General features: G+C 43.4%; 1 protein-coding gene across 10 annotated transcripts in view; it reads right to left on the reverse strand.

Moving 5' to 3' along the window:
- Positions 1-27,921, reverse strand: part of MGAT5 (alpha-1,6-mannosylglycoprotein 6-beta-N-acetylglucosaminyltransferase) — a 398,270-nt gene that overhangs the window by 365,611 nt on the left and 4,738 nt on the right. For 3 of the 10 annotated variants that reach the window (XM_059875757.1, XM_059875748.1, XM_059875754.1), the window contains exon 2: positions 1-27,805. The exons of the other annotated variants lie outside the window; for them this stretch is intronic. The gene's annotated coding sequence lies outside the window, so the exon portion shown is untranslated. The remainder of the gene's footprint in view (positions 27,806-27,921) is intronic. 10 annotated transcript variants of the gene reach the window in all.

The following is a 27,921-nucleotide window of genomic DNA, read 5'->3' on the forward strand; positions in this document are numbered from 1 at the left end:
CTTTAAACCAGCTTAATAGGAAGTCAGCGATTCACCCTTTGTTCTTATCTGGCTCCTCCACCAGGGCAGAAAGATACAGGAGACTGGCGGTGTGGTGAGGGGTTTCCAGGAAGAGAAAAAACTGGCATTTATTGAGCCCTAGCAAGTTTAAGGGGCTTCCACAAGTGTCATTAAGTCCTCTGATCTTTCCCATAACCTTATCAGATAGAAAATCACCTCTCTGATTTTAAAATAAAATCAGTTGTCAGAGAGGGTAAGCAACTTTGCTCAGAAGCACAGAGCTCATAACAGCAGTCAGAATTGGAAGAAAGATTGCCTAGACCCAGGACCCCACTTTCTCCTCCCCTGACTCCTCAAATCTTGAGTTATTTCAGCTCAAATTCCCAGGTTTAGGAAAACATTATCCAGGTTCTTAAAAAATCTGCTCCTAGGTCATAGTCTCTTGGGAGGAGGGGGAACAACATTAATGAATATTCATGAAATCAGAAGAAAAGGGGGGAAAGGTCCAACTCAAAAAAAAAAAAAGGGGGGGTTGGGGATGGATTCCAGAAACAACTGATGTTGATTGGTACTCAGGTATTACAAGGAATATCCAGCAAATTGCTGGTGATTAATTTTAAAAGGTAATCCACAGTGCATAATGGGTTTGCACAAAGCCAGTGACTCCACAGAAATTTTATGCCCTTTCTGGAAAATACCCATATCTGGCTAACCAGGCAATGGTGAGAGAGACAGGAGACACAGGGCTTCTCCTTCAGCAAGTCATATGACCTGCTCTCCCATGTGACATTACTCCCAAAGATGTCATCCCAGGGCTGTGAACCTCCCAAACCAGTCACTATCGCAACTATTTTATTTTATTTTAGCATATAGCTGATTTACAATGTTGTACAGAGCAAAGTGATTAAGTTATACATACCCAGGTCTCCTGCACCACAGGCAGATTCTTTACCATCTGAGCTACCAGGGAAGCCCCTATACATATACAAACATATATTCATTATTTTTCAGATTATTTTCACAAGTAGGTTATTATAGAATATTGAGTATAGTTCCCTGTGCTATACTGTAGGTCCTCATTGATGATCTATTTTATAATATAGGAGTGTGTATCTGTTAATCCCACAGATACACAGACATAGACAGTAGGGTACATCTGTTAATCCAAAGGTCCGTCTAATCAAAGCTATGGTTTTTCCAGTAGTCATGTATGGATGTGAGAGTTGGACTATAAAGAAAGCTGAGTGCTGAAGAATTGATGCTTTTGAACTGTAGTGTTGGAGAAGACTCTTGAAAGTCCTTTGGACTGCAAGGAGATCAAACCAGTCAATCCTAAAGGAAATCAGTCCTGAATATTCATTGGAAGGACTGATGCTGAAGCTCCAATACTTTGGCCACCTGATGCAAAGAGCCAAGTCATTAGAAAAGACCCTGATGCTGGGAAAGATTGACGGCAGGAGGAGAAAGGGACAACAGAGGATGAGATGGTTGGATGGCATCACCAACTCAATGGACATGAGTTTGAGCAAGTTCCAGGAGTTGGTGATGGACAGGGAAGCCTGACAGATCATGGGGTTGCAAAGTATTGGACACGACTGAGCGACTGATCTGTTAATCCCAAACTCCTAATTTATCCCTCCCCCGACCTTTCCCCTTTGGTAACCATAAATTTGTTTTTGAATTCTGTGAGTCTGTTTATCTTTTGTAAATAAATTCCTTACAACCATTTTGACCACACATTCCATTAGTAAAAATGAGCATGCACCCCTAATTTATTTACTTAAAAATAAGAAACATGTAAATATAACTAAAACATAAATCCTTAATTTTCAAGGGAAAAATACAAGTTAAAGTGGATGGTCCTTAGACGGCAGAGGAACAGGATGGGGAGACCATTTTCTCCCCCCAACAAATTCATGGAAAGAATATTTGAACGCTGAGCAAATTCCACAAAACAACCTCTGAACACTGGCAGAGGACACCAGGCACCCAGAAAGGCAGCCCATTGTCTTCGAAAGGAGTGCTGTATGGATGGAGAAGTCTTGAGACTCCTGTAAGAATAAGACTGAAAACCAGAAGCAGGAGGCTTAAGTCCAAAAGCTGAGAACACCAGAGAACTCCTGACTCCAGGGAACATTAATCGATAAGAGCTCATCCAAAAGCCTCCATACCTACACTGAAACCAAGCTCCACCCATGAGCCAACAAGTTCCAGAGCAAGACATCACACAAATTCTCCAGAAATGCAGGAATATAGCCCTGAGCTGTAATATACAGGCTGCCCAAAGTCACACCAAACCCACAGACATCCAGAGAGAAGAAATCCAGCTCCACCCACCAGAACACTGATGCAAGCTACCCTAACCAGGAAACCTTGACAATCCACTCGTCCAACCCCACCCACAGGGAGGAACCGCCACAATAAAGAGGAACCACACACAAACTGCCAGAATACAGAAAGGCCACCCCCAAAACAGCAATCTAAACAAGATGAAAAGGCAGAGAAATACACAGCAGGAAAAGGAACATGATAAATGCCCACCAAACCAAACAAAAAAGGAGGAGACAGGGAGTCTACCTGAAAAAGAATTCAGAATAATGACTGTAAAACTGATCCAAAATCTTGAAAACAAAATGGAGTTACAGATAAATAGCCTGGAGACAAGGATTGAGAAGATGCAAGAAATGTTTAACAAGGACCTAGAAGAAATAAAAAAGTCAATCAATAATGAATAATGCAATAAATGAGATCAAAAACACTCTGGAGGGAACCCACAGTAGAATAACGGAGGCAGAAGATAGGATAAGTGAGGTAGAAGATAGAATGGTGGAGATAAATGAAGCAGAAGAGGAAAAAAGAAAAAAGAATTAAAAGAAATGAGGACAACCTCAGAAACCTCTGGGACAATGTCAAAGGCCCAAACATTCAAATCATAGGAGTCCCAGAAGAATACAAAAAGAAACACCATGAGAAAATACTTGAGGAGATAATACTTGAAAACTTCCCTAAAACGGGGAAGGAAATTGTCACCCAAGTCCAAGAAACCCAAAGAGTCCCAAAAAGGATAAACCCAAGGTGAAACACCCCAAGAAACGTATTAATCAAATTACAAAAAACAAATATAAAAGCAGCAAGGGAAAAACAACAAATAACACACAAGGGGATTCCCATTAGGATAACAGCTCATCTTTCAACAGAAACTCTTCAGGCCAGAAGGGAATGGCAGGACATACTTAAAGTGATGCAACAGAAAAACCTACAACCCAGATTACTGTACCCAGCAAGGATCTCATTCAAATATGAAGGAGAAATCAAAAGCTTTACAGACAAGCAAAAGCTTAAGAGAATTCAGCATCACCAAACCAGCTCTTCAACAAATGCTAAAGGATTTTCTCTAGACAGGAAACACAGAAAAGGTATATAAACTCGAATCCAAAACAACAAAGTAAAAGGCAACAGGATCATACTTATCAATAATTACCTTAAATGTAAATGGGTTGAATGCCCCAACCAAAAGACAAAGACTGGCTGAATGGATACAAAAACCAGACCCCTATATATGCTGTCTACAAGAGACTCACCTCAAAACAAGGGACACATAGACTGAAAGTGAAGGGCTTAAAAAAGATATTTCATGCAAATGGAGACCAAAAGTAAGCATGAATAGCAACACTCATATCAAATAAAATAGACTGTGAAATAAAGGCTGCGAAAAGAGACAAAGAAGGACGCTACATAATGATCAATGTGATCATTATGATCACATTGTGATCAATGATCAATTGATCATAACGATCAATCCAAGAAGAAGATATACCAAATATAAATATATATGCACCCAACATAGGAACACCACAGTATGTAAGGCAAATGCTAACAAGTATGAAAGGGAAAATTAACAATAACACAATAACAGTGGGAGACTTTAATATCCCACTCACATCTATGGATAGATCAACTAAACAGAAAATTAACAAGGAAACACAAACTTTAAATGATACAATGGACCAGTTAGACCTAATTGATATCTATAGGACATTTCACCCAAAAACAATGAATTTCACCTTTTTCTCAAGTGCACACGGAACCTTCTCCAGGATAGATCACATCCTGGGCCATAAATCAAGCCTTGGTAAATTCAAAAAAGTTGAAATCATTCCAAGAATCTTTTCTGATCACAATACAGTAAGTTTATATGTCAACTACAGAAAAAAACTATTAAAAATTCCAACATATGGAGGCTAAACAACATGCTTCTGAATAACCAACAAATCACAGAAGAAATCAAAAAGAGGAAATCAAAATATGCATAAAAATGAATGAAAATTAAAACACAACAACCCAAAACCTATGGGACATTGTAAAAGCAGTGCTAAGGGGAAGGTTCATAGCAATACAGGCTTACCTCAAGAAACAAGAGAAAAGTCAAATAAATAACCTAACTCTACACCTAAAGCAACTAGAAAAGGAAGAAATGAAGAAACCCGGAGTTAGTAGAAGGTAAGAAATCATAAAAATTAGGGCAGAAATAAATGCAAAAGAAACAAAAGAGACCACAGCAAAAATCAACAAAGCCAAAAGCTGGTTCTTTGAGAAGATAAATAAAATTGACAAACCATTAGCCAGACTCATCAAGAAACAAAGGGAGAAGAATCAAATCAACAAAATTAGAAATGAAAATGGAGAGATCACAACAGACAACACAGAAATACAAAGGATCATAAGAGACTACCATCAGCAATTATATGCCAATAAAATGGACAACTTGGAAGAAATGGACAAATTCTTAGAAAAGTATAACTTTCCAAAACTGAAACAGAAAGAAATAGAAAATCTTAACAGACCCATCACAAGCATGGAAATCGAAACTAATCAGAAATCTTCCAGCAAACAAAAGCCCAGGTCCAGACAGCTTCACAGCTGAATTCTACCAAAAATTTAGAGAAGAGCTAACACCTATCATACTCAAACTCTTCCAGAAAACTGCAGAGGAAGGTAAACTTCCAAACTCATTCTATGAGGCCACCATAACCCTAATACCAAAACCCGACAAAGATGCTACAAAAAAAGAAAACTGCAGGCCAGTATCACTGATGAACACAGATGCAAAAATCCTTAACAAAATCCTAGCAAACAGACGGAGAAGGCAATGGCACCCCACTCCAGTACTCTTGTCTGGAAGATCCCATGGACGGAGGAGCCTGGTAGGCTGCAGTCCATGGGGTCGCTAGGAGTCAGACACGACTATGCGACTTCACTTTCACTTTTCACTTTCATGCATTGGAGAAGGAAATGGCAACCCATTCCAGTGTTCTTGCCTGGAGAATCCCAGGGATGGGGGAGCCTGGTGGGCTGCCATCTGTGGGGTTGCACAGAGTCAGACATGACTGAAGCGACTTAGCAGCAGCAGCAGCAAACAGAATCCAACAACATATTAAAAACATCATACATCATGACCAAGTGGGCTTTATCCCAGGGATGCAAGGATTCTTCAATATCCGCAAATCAATCAATGTAATACACCACATTAACAAATTGAAAGATAAAAACCATATGATTATCTCAATAGACGCCGAGAAAGCCTTTGACAAAATTCAACATCCATTTATGATAAAAAACAAAACAAAACAAAACAACCTTCCAGAAAGCAGGAATAGAAGGAACATACCTCAACATAATAAAAGCTATATATATGACAAACCCACAGCAAACATTATCCTCAGTCGTGAAAAATTGAAAGCATTTCCCCTAAAGTCAGGAACAAGACAAGGGTGTCCACTCTCACCACTACCATTCAACATAGGTTTGGAAGTTTTGGCTGCAGCAATCAGAGAAGAAAAAGAAATAAAAGGAATCCAGATTGGAAAAGAAGAAGTAAAACTCTTGCTGTTTGCAGATGACATGATCCTCTACATAGAAAACCCTAAAGACTCCACCAGAGAATTACTAGAGCTAATCAATGAATATAGTAAAGCTTCAGGATATAAAATTAACACACAGAAATCCCTTGCATTCCTATACACTAACAATGAGAAAACAGAAAGAGAAATTAAGGAAACAATTCCATTCACCACTGCAAAGAAAAGAATAAAATACTTAGGAATAAATCTACCTAAAAAAACAAAAGACCTATATATAGAAAACTATAAAATACTGATGAAAGAAATCAGATGACACAAATAGATGGAGAAATATACCAAATTCATGGATTGGAAGAATCAATATAGTGAAAATGAGTATACTACCCAAAGCAATCTTGTAGATTCAATGCAATCCCTATCAAGCTACCAATGGTATTTTTCACAGAACTAGAACAAATAATCTCACAATTTGTATGGAAATACAAAAAGCCTCGAATAGCCAAAGCAATCTTGAGAAAGAAGAATGGAACTGGAGGAATCAATCTACCTGACTTCAGGCTATACTACAAAGCTATAGTCATCAAGACAGTATGGTACTGGCACAAAGACAGAAATATAGATCAATGGATCAAAATAGAAAGCCCAGAGATAAATCCATGCACCTATGGACATCTTATCTTTAACAAAGGAGGCAAGAACATACAATGGAGAAAAGACTATCTCTTTAACAAATAGTGCTGGGAAAACTGGTCAACCACTTGTAAAAGAAAAACTAGAACACTTTCTAACACCATACACAAAAATACTCAAAATGGATTAAAGATCTAAATGTAAGACCAGAAACTATAAAACTCCTAGAGGAGAACATAGGCAAAACACTCTCTGACATAAATCATAGCAGGATCCTCTATGACCCACCTCCCAGAGTAATGGAAATAAAAGCAAAACTAAACAAATGGGACCTAATTAAATTTAAAAGCTTTTGCACAACGAAGGAAACTATAAGCAAGGTGAAAAGACAGCCTTCAGAATGGGAGAAAATAATAGCAAATGAAGCAACTTACAAAGAATTAATTTCAAAAATATACAAGCAGCTCCTGCAGCTCAATTCCAGAAAAATAAATGACCCAATCAAAAAATGGGCCAAAGAACTAAACAGACATTTCTCCAAAGAAGACATACAGATGGCTAACAAACACATGAAAAGATGCTCAACATCACTCATTATCAGAGAAATGCAAATCAAAACCACAATGAGGTACCATCTCATGTCAGTCAGAATGGCTGCAATTCAAAAGTATACAAACAATAAATGCTGGAGAGGGTGTGGAGAAAAGGGAACACTCTTACACTGTTAGTGGGAATGCAAACTAGTACAACCACTATGGAGAACAGTGTGGAGATTCCTTAAAAAACTGGAAATAGAACTGCCATACAACCCAGCAATCCCACTGCTGGGCATACACACTGAAGAAACCAGAATTGAAAGAGACACGTGCACCCCAATGTTCATCACAGCACTGTTTATAATAGCCAGGACATGGAAGCAACCTAGATGTCCATCAGCAGACGAATGGATAGGAAAGCTGTGGTACATATACACAATGGAATATTACTCAGCCATTAAAAAGAATACATTTGAATCAGTTTTAATGAGGTGGATGAAACTGGAACTTATTATACAGAGTGAAGTAAGCCGGAAAGAAAAACACCAGTAGAGTATACTAACGCATATATATGGAATTTAGAAAGATGGTAATGATGACCCTATATGTGGGACAGCAAAAGAGACACAGATATATAGAACAGTCTTTTGGACTCTGTGGGAGAGGGAGAGGGTGGGATGATTTGAGAGAATAGCATTGAAACATGTATATTATCATATGTGAAACAGATCGCCAGTCCAGGTTTGATGCATGGACAGGGTGCTCAGGGCTGGTGCACTGGGATGACCCAGAGGGATGGGATGGGGAGAGAGGTGGGAGGGGGGGTTCAGGATGAGGAACACATGTACACCCATCGCTGATTCATGTCAATGTATGGCAAAACCCACTACAATATTGTAAAGTAATTAACCTCCAATTAAAATAAATTGATTTAAAAAAATACAAGTTAAAGTTTTCATCTTTTCTTCCCATATCCTTATGGGTTATCCCAAGTACCAAATTTGGGAAATGACTGCCCCAGCAATACTGTGACCACTTGGAGGCCTTCAATGGCTGTCACCTTCACTCCACCTGAGCCACACCCTTACCTCTAGCTCGGGTCAGCTGTCCAGGTCTCCACTCCCAACACCAATGACCTGCTCTTCATATCTCCGAGTTCGGGGATCATTTGCTTCCATTTTCTCCATGTCCAGAGCTGACCTCTCCAGAATCCCTTACCTCCCTGAACTATTACCACCAATGCCCTCTCTTCCCCCAATTCCTGGTCTTTCCATTGTAATCACCCCACCCCTTGTAGCAGCAAACTCAACCTAATCGGCTGCCTGCTCCTCTGCACTCAGCACTACCAGGAAAAGCATTTGTTACAGGTGCCTTCACACCCTCATCTCCTGCAGGCCACCTTTTACCAACAGGAACCCAGGTTTTTATCCTCAGCTCCATTTCCAGTTATCCTCAGCCAGATTCCAAACCAGCAGCCCCTACCACACTCTACATCCAGAGCCTGTCTGACCTTCCACCCCATCCATCCAGGCCACCATTCTTTCATTCATTCCAACATCTACCGAGTACCACCATGTGCCAGGCGCTGCTCCCGTACTAGACAGGATGGAATCTCACAGCCCTGTCTTACTTTCTAGTAAACAAATTGCCATCAGCTGTTGGGAGATGCTGACAATAAAGCTGTTACATAACAGGGAGCAAGCAGGGGCCAGAGAATCCTGGTCACCGGATGTGACCTACTTTGCATCATTCCCACTTGTCCCCTTCCAATTTTTTTTTAATTGAGGTAAAATTTACATAACTTTGAATTAACCATTAAAAATGTTCAACTCGGTGACATTTAGTACATTCACAATATTGTGCAACCAGCACCTCTGTCCAGTTCCAAAACAATTCTGTCTCCCAAGAAAGAAATCCTGGACCCATTCAGCAGCTCACCCCATTCTACCCCTCCCCCAGGGCCTGGCAACCAGTAACCTGCTTTCTGTCTCTGCAGATTCACCTTCTCTGGATATGTGCATGCTCTGTCACTTCAGTCAGGTCCGACTCTTTGCAACCCCATGATTGTAGCCCACAGGCTGTTCTGTCCATGGGATTCTTCAGGTAAGAATACTACAGTGGGTTGCCATGCCCTCCTTCAGGGGATCTTCCTGACCCAGGGATCAAACCCATATCTCCTGCATCGGCAGGTGGATTCTTTACCACTGAGCCACAGGGGAAGCCCCACCTATTCTGGATATTTCCTATGGAAGGAACCCTAGGATTCCCCTTCAATTCTGACAACAGCTCTGATCTTCCTGCTTTCTTCCCTCCAGCTAGCTCCTCCTCCTCCTCCTCCTCCTCTGTGTTGGCCATCCACCATGTGATACCTGGGTCCTGAGTCCCCAGAGTGACTCCTGCCTCTATCTTCAAAATCTCCTTCTGAGCTGGCTCCTTCTTTCAGAAAACAAACCTTGACCTTACCTCCTCTTGCCCTCAAGACAAGTTCCAACATCCTCCTCTTCTCAAGCTCTGCTTCAGGATTTGCAAAGGTCTGCAGAGATTTCCATACTGACAAGTGAAGTCGATCAGTCGTGTCCGACTCTTTGCGACCCATGGACTGTAGCCTACCAAGCTCCTCTGTCCATGGGATTCTCCAGGCAAGAATACTGGAGTGGGTTGCCATTTCCTTCTCCATCCATACTGACAAAAAAATAGGTGGGGAAGGATGGGAGGGCGGGGGGCGGAGAGCTCATCTCATCAGGGCAGTCTGGCATGTGATCAGGGCAGTCTGGCAGGGCGAACCATGTGACCTTGGGTAATTGTGACTAACGCTCTGTTCCTCGCTTTTCTCTTTTGTAAAGTGGGGATGAGTATAACACTTACCTCATAGGGGTTTCATAAAGAACAGTTGAGTGAAAGCACCCTCAGTGCACGTCCATGTGCCAGGCACACTGGAAGGGCTCAAAAAATGCTATCACCTCGGTGATCAGTTCAATAAAACCTGAGCCACCCTGCTCTGTTCCAGCAGCACCAGGCCTCTCTGGCCTTTGCCCTCAGGCTTCTTTTGGGCTCAGCTTCCAGGGATTGGCTCTTTCAAGGTAACACTGTTTGGGGGAAGATGTCATCCACTCTCCTGGCTTTAACCTGCACCTGATGCAGGCACTGCCCAAACCCCCATCTATCCCGTCTTCTCCTCCAGCTCAGCTAGTTTGCATTCACCCAGGAGCACGTGTATGGCACACATCAGCAGCCCAGGACCCTTGAACTCAACACACCCGACATTAAATATGACCTTCCCCTCCTCTCCCTCTAGCCATCTCCGCCCACGCACCCACACTGGCATCCCAAGATCTCTTGCTGGGACCACCACAGTAGCTTCTCCCCCACCCAATCTTGTCCTTGTTCCTTCCTGTCTTTACACTGTAACCGGGAACACCCCCATCTGAAATCCATAGCTGCCCATGTCACTCCCCTGTGTAAACCCTGTTGGGAGTTCTGTCTCTACTGTTCTCAGGGGCAAGCCCAAAGGCCTTCCCCAGGAAGGCTTCTCCTGACCTCACCCCATCTCCATCAGCCCCTGCCTGACCATCTCTGTTCCAGGCATAGCTACCTGGGGCAATGCTACAGTTAGTTCACATGGCTCCTCTGCTTGGCATGCCTCTCCCACCAGATTCTCCCAAATTCTGCTCATCTTTCAAGGATCAGTTCAGGCATCAGCCCCTGAAGGAAGGTGTCTCTGATAACCCAGATTGGACTAAGCACCCTTCCTGCCTGACCATGACTGGCATTGGGTGTTTATGAGTCTGTTTTCCTCCTTAAACTCCCTGGAGACCTTGTTTATCTCATCCATCCATCCATCCATCCGTTCATCTAGCCAGTCAGCCATCTGACCATCCATTCATACATCTATCCAACCATCCATCCATCCAACCATCCATCTATCCATCCATCTAACAAAAATGCCTCAAGAGCCTATGTTCAGCCAGGCACTAGGACTACAACAGTTAACAAGACAAAAGAGGTTGCTGCCCTCAGGCAGCTGACAGTCCAGCAATGTAAACAATATGTGACAACCACCCCGCCCCCAGCCACCACCACACACACACACACACAGCAGCTGCAGAGTGAGCTCTAGAGCCTAGAGCTCTAGAGCTCCAGGCCCACCGGGGTTCAAATCCCGACTCCACCAATGGTTAGCTGTGAAACCTGGGACAAATTGCTTCATTTCTCGGTATCTCAAGAATTAGAGCAGTCTGCCTAACTCATAGGGTTGTTGGGAGGATTAAAAGAGCTAATACAGATGTAGATCAATGGAAAGTAACTATAACCCTGCCTGGCATATAACAAAAGCTTCCTAAAAGTTAGTTGTTCTCCTTGCTGATGGGCCAACAGGGGAACTTACGACAGGGCCCCACCCTAGATGTAGGGCCAGGTGATGCATTTGTGCCCCTATGCCTGACATAGAGGTTCACTGGGCCACTCTGGTTAGCCCTGCAAAGATGGTTCAGCATCAAAGACTGAGAGCTGGAAGTCATGTGTGTAACCTCTGACCCAACTTGCCCACTTTTGCAGAAGAAAGTGAACTGGTGGGAGGGAAGCACCAGCCCCCAGATCTCCTGACTTCCCAGCCTCCTGTCCTGTTCCAAGAAGACTCTGGTTACCCAAGACAGCACAGCTGCCCTGCATCCTCCACGGGTTCTCATTACCCACAGCAGAAAGGCTGTGGCCACCTCTTTTATCCCCTTGCTTCCCCTCATGCCTCTCGTCCAAGACTGTTTTCTTTTCCTGTCTTGTGACCCATGGTTCTCTTATTTCCAAGGAGAAATCTGGCCCTTCAAAAAAAAAAAAAAAAAAACCCCACCAAGCATTGCGGTCTTCTTCATGGAGCTGCTCAAACAAATCACAAGCAGGTGCAATCCCCGAGCCCCCCAGTTCCGCTCCTGCTCCCACTAGCTGGAGGAAGGCTTCTCCTCCGTCACCAGAAAGTTTCATTTTGCCTGCTCTGGGAGTCAGTCTTTTTTGGATGCTCCAAGTTTCAGAACACACATCCCTTAGGGACCTGGGTGTAGAATGAAGCCAAATAACAGCTCTCATTTGAAAGCCAGATCCCGTATTTCCAGCCAGACACATAACTCTTCCCCACCGGGCCAGCTTGCCCTGGTTCCCAGCAGCGGCCTTTGAATGGCATGCCATTCTCTGGCATCACTGACTTGATGACAAGCGGCAATCCAGCAGATGTTTTTAGAGGCCATGGGATTTACAGAAGTGTTCTGTTAGGAAACTTTCGTTTTCACACCTCAACTTGCCTGGAAGGTGGCAAGAGAATGAGACACAGAGAAAACATAAATCCCGGAGTGCTGTGTAATGTTCTTTATTATCTTCCGTGGTCAGGCTGTACGATCAGTTTCAAGTACCTTGAGTTTTACCTACCTTTGTGCCTGCACTTCTGCTAGTTGTATTCACACAAGCATATCTGAGGCTCACAGAGGCTCGTCACAAGCCAGGGTATCCAATCCTGGGAGTGCAATATATTTAAATGTGAGGACTTTTATCTTAAAATCTCACAGTAATGGTTATACCACACAGATCTGCCTTGTTAATAACAGTCACAGACAGAGTACTAAAGACAAGGGTAGTAAAGGACCTACCCACCTTACCATGGAGAATTCATTATATTACCCTTTATGGCAACAACCACTGACTCTGAAGATGTTTACCCTACATATGGAATTTTATGAGTCTTTCTCTATCTTTCTTGGAAATGCTACAGCAGACCCATTTTTTTCAACAACAACAAAAGAAAAAACCATTTTTCCAGAAGAGAAAAACCATCTGCCTTTCCAACAAAACCTCTTTTACCTTTTTATATGAAAGATCTCTGCTGCTGCTACTGCTAAGTCGCTTCAGTCGTGTCCGACTCTGTGCAATCCCATAGACGGCAGCCTACCAGGCTCCCCTGTCCCTGGGATTCTCCAGGCAAGAACACTGGAGTGGCTTGCCATTTCCTTCTCCAATGCATGAAAGTGAAAGTGAAGTCGCTCAGTCGTGTCCGACTCTTTGCAACCCCATTGACTGCAGCCCACCAGGCTGCTCCGCCCATGGGATTTTCCAGGCAAGAGTACTGGAGTGGGTTGCCATTGCCTTTTCCATGAAAGATCTCTAGTTGACCTTTTTCTTGCCAAAGGAAACTTTAACCTAGCCTAAGAGGAATTTCTCTTTGTCTCTCTAACCAGTGAGGAACTCACCTTCAGAAGTTTATTCAATAAGTGCCTTAACAATTTATTTGTAGCAGCCCAATTTAATGCATCTAATTAAATACAGGTGAGCAGACAGGCTCTGGAATCAGATCTGAATTAAACCCCCAATCTGTACCTTCTGTATTAGTAAGGGGGCCACATGTCCCCATTTATGGCTGTTATCCTAGCTTCATCATTAATTTAATAGCACCCCTTTCACTCTCAAAAGTGTTCATGTTTCAAGACTTCCCTGGTGGTCCAGTGGCTAAGACTCTGTACTCCCAATGCAGGGGGCCCTGATTAGATCCCTGGCCAGGGAACTAGATTCCACATGCTGCAACTAAGAGTTTGAATGCCTCAACTAAAGATCCCTCCTGCCAAAATGAAGATGAAAGATCCTGAGTGCAACAAGACCTAGTGCAGCCAAATAAGTAATTTAAAAAAAAAAAGACTGCTCAGGTTTGGATGATAAATTATATGATCACCTTATAGTTTTGTGAGTCACTCAAGACAGGACATTTAACTTTCCCATACTTTGGTTTCACATTTGTTCAATGAAAACGAAAGATTCTAATTTACAAGGCTGTCATGAGCATGAAATTAGACAGTGTCCTCAAGGCTTGGTTCCCAGGAGGGCCCAGTATTCCTGCAAACACTAGTTACATGCTCAAGAGGTCCACCTTCTGGAAAAGGCGTTATTCTGTGAGATCTTCACCTTTAGATTGTCAGTTTGAAGACAGGACCTGCATTTTCCATTTTTCATTGTGACAAAATCTATACAATGGAACTGGCATCTGTGTCCAGCAGCCACACAATTAATTCTGCCATCTCTGGCCAGCAGGTGAATCACTTATGGACATTTTAGTTCCTATTCTCTAGATCTTCAGGACTTCATTTAATCTCTCCACAAAGGTAGGATTAAGATCAAAATTACCCCCAAACCAAACCTCTGTGAAAAGTAAGCCAAGTGCTTGTGGCTCAAAACAGGAACAGGGGAGGGATAAGAGATCCTTTTAACTGAGTGAAAGCTGCATCCCTCAGCCAATGAGCCTGGTGAATTTCTTGCTTTCTTGAACCAAAAAACACTGGCCTTACCAATCCAATGATAGGATAGTTTCTCAATAAAAGGATCCAACGTATCTCATTTTAAAAATTAAGCCAAATAGTACCCACAATCTTCCACTTGCATCTGTAATAGCATCATCAGTTCAGGAAGCATGTGTTGTTCCCTTTTTACAAAGAGAGAGAAAGAAAAATGCTATCACTTCACTGACAGCTTGTTAAAGACACCTATGTTCACATGAGCAGGAACAAGACCTTGTAATGGGGCTGATCTTACTTCAAGGTAGTGGTTTTGATCAATGAGAAATATGATCAACACCTAAACCCAAAGAAGTAGTCCACTGCCCAAGAAATAGGTCATACAATTAATTGGCGGCCCGGGTGTTTTCCTCATTTATGGGGGAAGGACCATTTCCCAGCAAGTAGGGTTTGGGGTGACGGCTGACAACTTCATAAGGGGTGCCCTTTGTCCTGGGTGCTACCTTACCATTCAGTGAGTCTGCCCTAGAGGGTGCTATGCCCCAGCTGTAACACGCCTTCGTGAAGACGCAACATTTGAAACTATTCGATTCCAGTCTTAAATCATAATATTTTCTGAAACACAAAATGAACAAATACAATTCCATTATGTAATATGGTTGCTCAAGGTATTATTAGTATTGCATGTGTAAAGATCCCTCTTGTGCTCAACTTCTAAAGAAATAGAAAGGAAATTTTCAGCGTTTTCAGGCTCTAAATATAGAAGCTGTGGGACAAAAAAGATGTACATAGCAGCACAGCAGTAACTGCGTCTGGAGGACATCGAGGAACAACAGCAGGCTATTCTGAGGTCAAGACAGTTCCTCCCCACTGAAGTTTCTAGTAACAGAAAAAGACTTACACCACTCCCAGAAATCCAGTTACAGCTGGGGCACGGCACCCTCTAGGGCGGACTTGCTGGGCAGCAAGGTAGCACCCAGGACAAAGGGCACCCCTTATGAAGCTGTCTACCTCCACTCCAAACCCTACTTGCTGGGAAATGGTCCTTTTCCCACAAATTAGGAAAACACCAAGGCAGCCAATTGAGTGATCTACTTCTTGAGCAATGGGCTACTTCTTAGAGTCCTGTGATTCTAAACTCTGAAACACACAAAGAGGATAACAGAAGTTAGGCTGTACACAGGGAATTTTCCTGCAGGATGTCTATGGTTTTTCTCCACTTGAAAAGCTCAACCAGAAATCACACTTCTGTTCCAGATTCAGACGATTGATACATTTGGTTTTAAATGCATCTTGTACCTTGTACTGATCAATACAAGCCTTCCCTGAAGACTGTTCTGACAATCTTGCCTCCTTGTGTCTGATAAGAGAATGAGCCAAGGGCAAACCAAGAACCGTTCTTTGACCAGGTCTAGGAAGAAAAAGCCAACTGGAGATAACTCCACGCCCCCTACACACCCATACCTGGCTGTCTTGGGGAAAGGCTGAGTCAGGAGGTAGTCAACTCCCCAGTGAAAGCAAGAGACAAGGCACAGTGTGGGGTTGTAGTGTCTCAAGGACTCCCCAGTTCTACTACACAATTTCTGTACCACCCAGACCTACACAGATTGAGGAGGTGGTACTCCTCCAAATGCTTGAAATGCATAAAATACATAGAATTAGAGAAAACTTTTAAAATTGTAACATAGTAACACATTTGCTTCTTTGTTAATACATAGAAGGTTATAGCACCTCACTCCAGTACTCTTGCCTGGAAAATCCCATGGATGGAGGAGCCTGGAAGGCTGCAGTCCATGGGGTCGCTGAGGGTCGGACACGACTGAGAGACTTCACTTTCACTTTTCACTTTCATGCATTGGAGAAGGAAATGGCAAGCCATTCCAGTGTTCTTGCCAGGAGAATCCCAGGGACGGGGGAGCCTGGTGGGCTGCCGTCTATGGGGTCGCACAGAGTTGGACACGACTGAAGCAATTTAGCAGCAGGAGCAGCAGCATGTAATAACCACTGTAATTTCTAAGTCATAATGAGCGTGACATTTCAAGGTTATCTGTTAGATACCTAAAATGTGATACAAAAATATCAAATTTCTATTGGTGACAAAGTTGCAAACAATGCCAATATTACTGTGGATCATGACCAATATCCAGAAGTTAAGGGATTGCTCAATTTTGGTCAAAAGGGTGTGAAAATCAAGGTGTGATATTTTTCGATGCAAGCTCACAGATCCCCTTGAATCTCTTGCAAAGAGGCCTGTAGTAGTTCACATGAAAACTCAGGCGATAATCTCATTTCCTCCCCTACTCTTCAGGCTCTTCCAGAATCACTGAGATCTACATTAGAACCTGAACCCAGCAGGAGCCTCAGCTGCTGCTAAGGGGCGGGGAGGGGAGGATCTACACCCAGGAGAGTCTCTTGGAAGGAGCAGGATGGGGCCAGCATCCCTATTCTTTTTTTCTCTGTGGGCTCTGTGTTAAGGGTTATTTAACAGGTTGTTGTAGGACAGAAACCAATACAACATTGTGAAGCAATTACCTTCCAATTAAAAGTAAATTGTTTCAAATGTGGAGAAACACAGTTATTCAATTCAGTTGACTCATAGGTAGAGGGGAATTTCTTTCCAGATCACTTGACCTAGTGCTGTGGTATAAACTCTATAAGCCCCAAAGCTCAAGGCTTACAGCAAACTTCCACCTCTTTACTTCCTGAAATCAATTCTTAGATAAACTTCCTGAACACATTTTCAAACATATGTATTTACTGCTTTAATAGTAAGATCAGATCAGATCAGTTGCTCAGTCGTGTCCAACTCTTTGCGACCCCATGAATCCCAGCACGCCAGGCCTCCCTGTCCATCACCAACTCCCAGAGTTCACTCAGACTCACGTCCATTGAGTCAGTGATGCCATCCAGCCATCTCATCCTCTGTCGTCCCCTTCTCCTCCTGCCCCCAACCCCTCCCAGCATCGGAGTCTTTTCCAATGAGTCACCTCTTCCCATGAGGTGGCCAAAGTACTGGAGTTTCAGCTTTAGCATCATTCCTTCCAAAGAACACCCAGGGCTGATCTCCTTTAGAATGGACTGATTGGATCTCCTTGCAGTCCAAGGGACTCTCAAGAGTCTTCTCCAACACCACAGTTCAAAAGCATCAATTCTTTGGCGCTCAGCTTTCTTCACTGTCCAACTCTAACATCCATACATGACCACTGGAAAAACCATAGTCTTGACTAGAAGGACCTTTGTTGGCAATGTCTTTGCTTTTGAATATGCTATCTAGGTTGGTCATAACTTTTCTTCCAAGGAATCAGAGTCTTTTAATTTCATGGCTGCAATCACCATCTGCAGTGATTTTGGAGCCCCCAAAAAATAAAGTCTGATACTGTTTCCCCATCTATTTCCCATGAAGTGATGGGACCAGATGCAAATGAGACTAAAAGGAAAATAATTTATAACAAACTAAACCTGTATTTCAATATGCAATTAGTTGGACAAAACCAATCTAGAAGGCTTAAGAAGTTAGATGCTTGTGTCAAAAACCAGGTGAGCTACAAGTGTTGACTAACACAGGTGATGTGGTGATGCCATGTGATTTTCCTCATGGTAAATTTCCCAATAAACAAACCACAATCTTTCTTCACGGACTGGAAAAGTCAACATTTATTTGAAACATGCAAAATACTCCTCATGTGTAAGCTAGGTCTCTAGGTTCAGGTAACAAATGGGTTTTGTATCCAAGATCACCTTGTAACCAAACTGGTCAACCAGACCCGGGCTGGAGTCTTAACCTAGGCAGAGGCCCCTTGTCTCAGCCTAGGTTCTTTTTTTTTTTAACCAGATTTGCACAGCCAATAATAAAGTCATTGCTGCTTCAATGGCCAAAAAATGAAGCGGGAACCTAGTTCAGAAGTCAATTTAACCCAACTTGGCCAGAGACATCGAATATATAGGAAGGTGGAGGTAAAAGGATTTGAAAAGGGTGGGAGAAACATTCATGAGTTATCTGAGAACAGGGGTGTGGTTTAGACTTGGAGCTGTGCCAACTTGCTCCTTGAAAGAAAAGCTATAACCAACCTAGACAGCATATTAAAAAGCAGAGACATTACTTTGCCAGCAAAGGTCCGTATAGTCAAAGCTATGGTTCTTCCAGCAGTCATGAATGGATGTGAAAGTTGAGAGTTGAAGAACTGATGCTTTTGAACTGTGGTGTTGGAGAAAACTCTTGAGAGTCCCTTGGACTGCAAGAAGATCAAACCAGTCAATCCTAAAGGAAATCAGTCAAATATTCATTGGAAGGACTGATGCTAAAGTTGAAGTTCCAATACTTTGGCCAACTTATGCCAAGAACTGACTCACTGGAAAAGACCCTGATGCTGGGAAAGATTGAAGGCAGGAGGAGAAGGGGACAGCAGAGGATAAGATGGTTGGATGGCATCACCGACTCAATGGGCATGAGTTTGAGCAAGTGTCGGGAGATGGTGATGGACAGGAAGGCCTGGTGTGCTGCAGTCCATGGGGTGGTAAAGAGTCAGACATGACTGAGAAACTGAGCAACAACAAATTTCTCAGTAAAAAAAAAATATATGTATTTTTTTTTTCCAAAGTCTTTTCAATTCCATAAGTCCATGATTTGATGTCTCTAAATTTTATTATGCTCAAAAATAATACTAATTCAGAAATGTGACAGTAAGGACTAGGTGCCACAAAGGGGTTCTGAAAGAACCCAAGGTGACTGTTTTCCAACCTTTTCCCGCTAATGGACTCCATTATATCACAAAAAGAGGCACTGCTGGAGTCTAATGAATAAATAACTAGCACTTGAATAGAATTTGTGTCCATTTTAAAATTCCAGCTACTTTCCACAAGAAAGCTTCATTTAAATTAGAAAGAAGGGGAGCATGCTTATAATGAAACATTTTCAAAACCCTTTAAAAGTTTCCTATATAAGTCAATCAGGTATAACATTAAATATTAATAGCAAAAACTTAATTGTTGAATCTAAGTGAATAAACCAGAGAGCTTGCGTGTGACACAGGAAAAGCGTTCGTTTTCACATCTGCTGGATTTGTTTAGTGTAACTTCCAGATGCATTATGGGGAGAGCTAATGGCCCCTTAAACAGTGTGTCTTCTAAATGGAGGATCACAGGTCAGCCATGGGTTACGGAACCAATTCGGAACAGGGGGTCAGAAAACTTTGCCTTCAAGAGCCGAAGTGTAATGATACCTTGGGCTCTGCAGGCCAGATAACCTCTGTTACAACTTCTTGACTCTGTCACTGCAGCTTGAAAGCAGCCATAAACAAATCATGAACAAAGGGGATTGGCTGTGTTCCAACCAGACCTTATTTACAAAATGGGCTGCAGGCCATGGTGCTGACTCCTGACCAGCATTTTTTAAACAAATAAAATATAGCAGAATATATTAGAGGCCATGAGGAGAGAGGATAGGTACTGTCTCATGAAACTTTTCTTGCTGCAACACATTTCAAACTGTAGTGTTGAAGAAGCTTCTTGACAGTCCCTTGGAAGGCAAGGAGATGAAACCAATCAATCCTAAAGGAAATCAGTCCTGAATATTCATTGGAAGGACTGATGCTGAAGCTGAAGCTCCAGTATTTTGGCCATGTGATGTGAAGAGCCAACTAATTGTAAAAGACCCCAATGCTGGGGAAGACTGAAGGCAATAGAAGAAGGGGGTGGCAGAGGATGAGATGGTTGGATGACATCACTGACTCAATGGACACCAGTTTGAGCAAACTCTGGGAGCTAGTGAAGGACAGGGAAGCCTGGTGTGCTCTAGTTCATGGGGTCGCAAAGAGTCGGACACTACCTAGCAACTGAACAACATACACATCTGTATATGTGAGCTTTTAGTAAATACGTATTTCTTACTGTAGGCTGAGGGTCAAAAGCCACCATATTAGAAACGATAAAAAGAATCTGAAAAGAAAAACACAAGTTTGCTTCTGACTGAAACTGGTAAGAGATTAAAGACTTTCATGTTCCCCCGTTCCCCCAAAAAAAGTAAAGAAAAAAGGGTAGAAATAATGGGCAAGTTCTTGAGTCTAACATATAATCTTAAAAATATTTTTTAAATGTATCAAAATTTTGAAAAAAGAATATGAATTAGTTACAAGTAGTCCAAAATGGTCTTCAAAAGGACATTAAAATCACTACTTATGCTCTGCAAACATCTGATATAAACTATATATCAGTTAGCAAGAGCTGCATAACACACTTCCCCAGAACTCTGTGGCTTAAAATGATCATCAACGCTTTCTGCAACTCTACACGTCAGCTAGCTGGTTCTGATGACCTAGGACAGATCTTGGCAAGATAAGCTCTGGAGACTTTGAGCATCTGGTCATTCACTTGGGAGCCAGCTAGTCCAGAAAGGCCTCAACTGAAACAATTTGGCTCATTCCCCTGCATCTCTCAGTCCCTCCCTTAGACTAGCCCGGGCACACTTTCCTGGGGGTGGCAGGGATCTGAGTGAGCACGCCTAGCTGTGCAAAAGGCAATAGAAATGCGTAGGCTCTTAAACTCTGTTTATGTGGCATCAGCTAACATCCCAGGGGCCAAAGTAGTCATGAGGCCAGTAGTAGGGGAGAGGGATGGGGACTATAAGTTACAAGGCAAAGAGTGTGGACACAAAGAAGGAGGCCACTAATCGGGGCCGTTAGAGCAATCACTCTGCCGCAGACATTATTACTGTTTGTCACCACCTTGGCAGAAACAGAGAGATTTTACATTATTTTAGTTTTCCCATTATCATTTCTCATTCTGGTTTTCCATTATCACTCCTAAGGCAGGAAGGCAGAGTGAAAAGAACACAGGCTTTGGAATCAATGAGATCCATTTTCTCAGCCTGGCTCTGCCACTTTTGGCTACCTGACCCTGGGCAAGTCTCCTTTGCACCTCAGTTTCCTCATCACAGCAACTTCTAACATAATATGAGCTGGAATACAGAACATGTGTAGGTCAGTGTCTGGTTATCTCAGAACTCAAACCTTAGACACTGTGTGTTTGTGAATAGCTAAGTATATTCAAAAAGATGAGGAATAAGGAGATAGGCAAATTTTCTGGGGAGTAAAGTTTCTTAACAGAAAAGAACAGTTCCTTTACATAATAACTAAAAAGTCATTTCTTTACAAAGAGTTTTGGGGACTGTGGCAGGCAGGAATATGGCCCCAAGGATGTTCACATGCTAAACCCTGGAGCCTGTGAATATGCTATTAACAGGAGAGGTATGATGAAGTTAAGGACCTTCAAATGAGATTATCTGGGATTATCTGGGTGGGCCCAATCTAATCATATAGATCCTTGCTGCTGCTGCTAAATCGCTTCAGTCTGTCTGACTGTGTGACCCCATAGACGGCAGCCCACTAGGCTCCTCTGTCCCTGGGATTCTCCAGGAAAGAACACTGGAGTGGGTTGCCATTTCCTTTCCAATGTATGAAAGTGAAAAGTGAAAGTGAAGTCGCTCAGTGGTGCCTGACTCTTAGTGACCCCATGGACTGCAGCCCACCAGGCTCCTCCGTCCATGGGATTTTCCAGGCAAGAGTACTGGAGTGGGGTGCCATTGCAGTCAAGGAATCTTTCCAAGCTGTGGTCCCAGTTTGATGGCAGAGTGACAAGGAGTCAGCCCAACACTGCTGGTTTTGATGCTGGAGGAACGAGGCACGAGCCTGTGAATGTGAGTGGCTGCTAGAAGCTAAATGAGGCAAGGAAAAGGATTCTCCCCTACAGCTTCCAGGAGTGCACACCTTGGTTTTAACCGGTGAGACCCCTGTTGACCTCTGACCCACAGCATAATAATAGTTTATGTTGCTTTAAGCCATCGAGTCTGGTTATTTGTTATAGCAGTGACAGAAAGATGATATAATCTTGTCATCTTCATAGAGAGGCTGACAGTGAGGAAATAGGAAAGTCCCTCAGAGCCCCTGAACCAGGAAAAAGAAACTATGGAATCCAGAAAGCACTAACCAAGCATGGCATAAAAAAGGAAAGCTGCATCTGATTCTGGTTATCAGGGCAATTAAAGAAAAGGCAGTATGACAGAATAAGCAACTCATTATCAGGGAAAACACGTTATTGCAGTCTACAAGGAAGTACAATAAAATCATTACTTATCCACACTATCTCCAAAGATCCCTGGTTATAACTGACAAGCATGTACTAGGAGAAAAAACGTATTTTAAAAATACTTCCACAGAAACTTCCTAAAGGTTTCATTTAACTGAGGGCTGTTTCAGAGATGCAGTTCCAACTCTGATCACATTCATTTCTGTTTGTAGATAATATGACGATAAGGTAACAAGCCGTAGTGGTGTGTGGACATGAACACACACACACAGTCACAATTTATGAGACTTCATGAGCCCACAAATAATGCTCATAAAGAGGGAGAAAAATGTGTACACCCAAATGTACATGATGGATTTAAATGATGGATTTAAAAAACAGAACTCCAAGCCACAGCCAAAGAGGAACTCAAAATCAGAGACTTTTTGGAACTTCCCTGGCAGTCCGGTGATTAAGTCTTCCTGCTTCCATTGCAGGGAGCAAGAGTTCAATCCCCAGTTAAGGAACCAAGATTCTCATGTGGTGCTGGCATGCGAAAAAAAAAAAAAGGAACACACTTAAGAATACCCTTGATAGATTAAACAGTCTACAGCAGATGAGTATGCTGGGCTCAGCCAACAAGTCAGACTAGTAGAATCCCACAGATGCAGGAGACACTAAAAGATGCCTCACATAACAGATGAGAAACCAGAGTCACAGAGCAGTGAGGTGACCTGCCCGAGGACAGCTGGCTAACTGCACAGAGACCTGCGCTGCCTGAGCAGCAGCTTACCTGTGCTGCCCAGCTGATCACATGACTGTGGGGTCACGCCCTCTGCGAGGCAATGCGGCGTCATGCCTATAGAGCCTGGCTCCTTGCTTAGAAACCCTTGGGGCCAGATGCAATTTTTTAACCAACCTGGGGTGGGGGAGGAGGATGGTGGCGGGAAACTCTCCCTTTCTGGCGCTCCCATCAGAATAGGAAATAAGGAATGGTGGACATATAGAAGAAAGTTGATAATATTTGCCCAAGAAAATTACACTGTCCTGTACTTATCTAGTACAGTGAAAAAGTACCCACATGAAAGTGAAAGTGTTAGTCCCTCAGTCATGTCTGACTCTTTTCGAGTCTGTGGACTGTAGCCCACCAGGTTCCTCTGTCCATGGGATTTCCCAGGCAGGAATACTAGAGTGGTTTGCCATTTGCTTTTCCAGGGGATCTTCCCAACCCAGGGATTGAACTTGGGTCTCCTGCACTGCAGGCAGATTCTTTAACCATCTGAGCCACCAAGGAGGCCCAACATAATGTTGCCTTTAAATCTAGCAAGCACAGCAGTTAGACATGATAGAAGGGGAGGAGGGAGAAACTGACCATCCTTAGCCCCTGGAGCTGAAAATTCTGTTAAGGAAGGTAGGCCATTCTGATGGACAGAGGGGCTGGAAGCTAGGCTTGCAAAGATCTCAATTAAGACCGAGGATTCCTCAGTCCATGGGGTTGCAAAAGAGTTGGACACAACTCAGAGACTACACAACAACAACTCCTCATATGATGAACATTACTGGGGAGGGAGATGGAGAAAAGTTCTAGGAGATGGGGTGAGAGAAGTATAGCGAACACAAGTACTAAGGGAAAAAAAAGAAGGAAAACAAAAAGATTGTAGTTAGCAAGAGGTATAAACAGTGCTTTCCTAAACGAGATGCCTGAAAGAAAGAACTGGTCATTGAGAACATTTCTCATTGGAATGTGCTGAGTTGCTCAGTCGTTTCCGACTCTTTGCAACCCCATGGACTGTAGCCCTCCAGGCTCCTCTGTCCATGAGCATTCTCCAGGCAAGAATACTGGAGCGAGTAGCCTATCCCTTCTCCAGGGGATCTTCCCAACCCAGGAGTCGAACCAGGGTCTCCTGCACTGCAGACGGATTCTTTACCAGCTGAGCTACCAGGGAAACTCATTAGAATAAATACTAGTATATGAAAAAATTAAAGTTGAAAATAACAGATGGCCAAAGGAAAAAGGAAAAGCAGCTTCAAGGAGATTGTCGTCAAAGTCTCTATTCTTTCAACATAGTTATTTCACAGGGAAGCAATAATGAAGGTATGTAAACAGACTCTGGCCCAGCTTGTGGCAGTATCAACACTTAGCCACTTTCTTGAGGGTGCTGTGCTGGGTCTCGAGGGTGCTGTGCTGGGGAACCAGAGAACTCCAGGAGTCTGGTCATCTTCTGCTCTTTGAATCTCAACTTCCCAAGAGGGGAAAAATAGCTTCACTAGGGGAAGCAGGTTATTTTTAGGCTGAGAAGGACCACAACCTTTTATTCTAAACATACAAAAACACATATCCCAAAAGACAGTGAGGGTAGAGGGCTAGATCTTCTTAGGTAAACAGTTCAACTGTCTACTAAAGAGTGTGCCAGCAAAAGCAAAAACAACTTGAGCTTCTCCTCAATCTCCTTTTGTTCAATACCGCTGTTTTATTTCTTTATTCTACACCTCCTTTGCCACATGTGTAGGATTATACGCCAGAGAAGGCAACGGCACCCCACTCCAGTACTCTTGCCTGGAAAATCCCATGGGCAGAGGAGCCTGGTAGGCTGCAGTCCATGAGTTCGCTAAGAGTCGGACTCGACTAAGTGACTTCACTTTCCCGCATTGGAGAAGGAAATGGCAACCCACTCTAGTACTCTTGCCTGGAGAGTCCCAGGGATGGGAGAGCCTGGTGGGTTGCTGTCTATGGGGTCACACAGAGTCGGACATGACTGAAGCGACTTAGCAGCAGCAATAGCAGCAGCAGCAAGATTATACGAAATTTGAGGACTGAACGGAACGCTTGAGTTTGTTCAATCCCCACTTAGTCTCTAATGTAAAAATTAAAGCCCAAAGCAGTCGCATGGGCTGAATGAATGTGTTCTTCATTTGCATATTTGTTTTAACTGAATTTAACTCTTCTGTGTGGGCCCTGCCCAGGCCTAGACTTTAAACTCCATGAACAGCTGCTGCTACTGCCGCTGCTAAGTCGCTTCAGTCGTGTCTGACTCTGTGCGACCCCATAGACGGCAGCCCACCAGGCTCCCCCGTCCCTGGGATTCTCCAGGCAAGAACACTGGAGTGGGTTGCCATTTCCTTCTCCAATGCATGAAAGTGAAAAGTGAAAGTGAAGTCGCTCAGTCGTGTCTGACTCTCAGCAACCCCATGGACTGCAGCTCACCAGGCTCCTCCGTCCATGAGATTTTCCAGGCAAGAGTACTGGAGTGGGGTGCCATTGCCTTCTCCGCCATGAACAGCTGGGACTATTTATTAACCACAAAAGTTCAGAATCAAGAACAGGTGAGAACAATGACGTGCCTAATGTGAGGCCAGTCAAATATAAGGAATAAAATGAAGAGAAACAGCACTCGATGGTACACTTGATGGAAAAATTCCACGAAATATGAAAATCTCTGTGGTCAAAGGAATATTTTGTGAGACTTCAGCTCTATCTAGGATCCCAGAGACACTGGGGAAACATCCTTACAGGCCTTTCATTGGAAATGTTGGGGCATAGCCCTGACTCATCTGCCAGATTACCTCTGGCCCACCCCATACTCCGAAAGGGTGGAAATCAACACCAAGCAGGGGACTTCCCTGGTGGTCCAGTGGTTAAGAATCCGCCTTCCAATGCAGGGGACGTTCGATCCCTGGTCCAGATACTAAGATCCCACATGCCACAGGGCAACTAGAGAAACCCACATGATACAAAGACCCAGCACAGCCAAAAAAAAAAAAAAACAACAAAAAACCACAGCCAGGAGCCCTAAGACACAGAGACAGAGAATGAATATTTAAGAATAAAATGTAAAAGCCTTCCCAGACTACATCCCTAAGATGTGAAACTTATAAGGTGACATAAGCAAGGGAACACCTCATATAAAGGCTCTTAAGTTGCTCAGATTCTTCTATTTGGGTATGCACAAAAGACAGGGCCACACGCACCTGCTCCCCACCAGACTGCAGGGTGAGACTGGATGTGAGCACACAGGGTGCTGGGAGTGGGAGGGACAGATGTCAAATAACCATCACATTCTCTTCCTGCGTCATGACTATAAACAAAGCAGGCACACATCTGCTTTTATCACTGTTGTTATCACTGTTCCTAAGAGACCAAGGTCCGGCTTTGCCACTGTCATCAAGCAGGGAGACTTCAAGCAGGTCCTTCTGCTCCTCTACACCTCCAGGACTGCAGCTAGAAAGAGAAGGGGTCCCGGGGGATCTCCTTGAGGTCCCTTCCAACCCAAGTGACTAAGACTCTTCTTGGCCTTCCTGGAAAGAAGGAGCTGGCCAGTACAAGGTGAGCTTGCTAGCCTAAAACTAAGCCAATGTGGACCCTGGACCTAGACCACCCAGGTTCAAATCCTCAGCCAGCTGCTTGCATGACCTTGGCCAGCTTTCATAACCTCCCAAATACCTCAGTCTTCCTACTGTATAAACTGGGAATAACAATAGTCTCCATCTCAGTGTTGTAGCCAGGAGCAAACAAGATACAAATGAAGCCTTTGCCATCACATCAGGTATAGAAGATACATTTTTCATCTCCATCTCTCCAAGTTTCTTGCCCACCTGTTCTGGACATTTTTCCACCCAGATATACAATCACTGCAGATGGTGACTGCAGCCATGAAATTAAAAGACGCTTACCTCTTGGAAGAAAAGTTATGACCAACCTAGACAGCGTATTAAAAAGCAGAGACATTACTTTGCCAACAAAGGTCCGCCTAGTCAAAGCTATGGTTTTTCCAGTAGTCATGTATGGATGTAAGAGTTGGACTATTAAAGAAAGCGGAGAGCCAAGGAATTGATGCTTTTGAACTGTGGTGTTGGACAAGACTCTTGAGAGTCCCTTGGAATGCAAGGAGATCCAACCAGTCCATCCTAAAGGAAATCAGTTCTAAATATTCATTGGAAGAACTGATGCTGAAGCTGAAACTCCAATACTTTGGCCACTTGATCTGAAGAACTAACTCATTTGAAAAGACCCTGATGCTGGGAACGACTGAAGGCAGGAGGAGAAGGGGATGACAGAGGATGAAATGGTTGGATGGCATCACCAACTCGATGGACATGAGTTTGAGTAAACTCCGGGGGCTGGCGATGGACAGGGAGGCCTGGCATGCTGCAGTCCATGGGGTCGCAAAGAGTCAGATATGACTGAGCGACGCAACTGAGGTATACAATCTTTGCTGATCACCAACAGAACACACTCTCATGGGTGGACAGAGACATGAAAGAGATCCAAAACTATTATACTGGAAGACTGTTCCATGTGGGATATTATTTAAAAAAAAAAAAGAAAAAGCATCTTACCAGCACACTAGGACTTAGTGCTGGGCTGAGAATGCAGCACTAGTGAGCGGAGCTTGAGCAGGACTGGGTGGGCGGGGCTTAGGCAGGAGTCAAGGACAGTACACCTTACTTCAAGGACCAGCACCTACCCGCAACCCCAAGGGATGCAAAATCAGTGAGGCTGTTATTCTTCTACAGATAACCTTGAAGTGATGACATTTTTAAACAAACTAAATCAATTGCAAACAGCAGTACTTAACT

Source organism: Bos taurus, chromosome 2, assembly GCF_002263795.3.
Source record: "Bos taurus isolate L1 Dominette 01449 registration number 42190680 breed Hereford chromosome 2, ARS-UCD2.0, whole genome shotgun sequence".
In the NCBI taxonomy this organism is placed as follows: Eukaryota; Metazoa; Chordata; class Mammalia; order Artiodactyla; family Bovidae; genus Bos; species Bos taurus.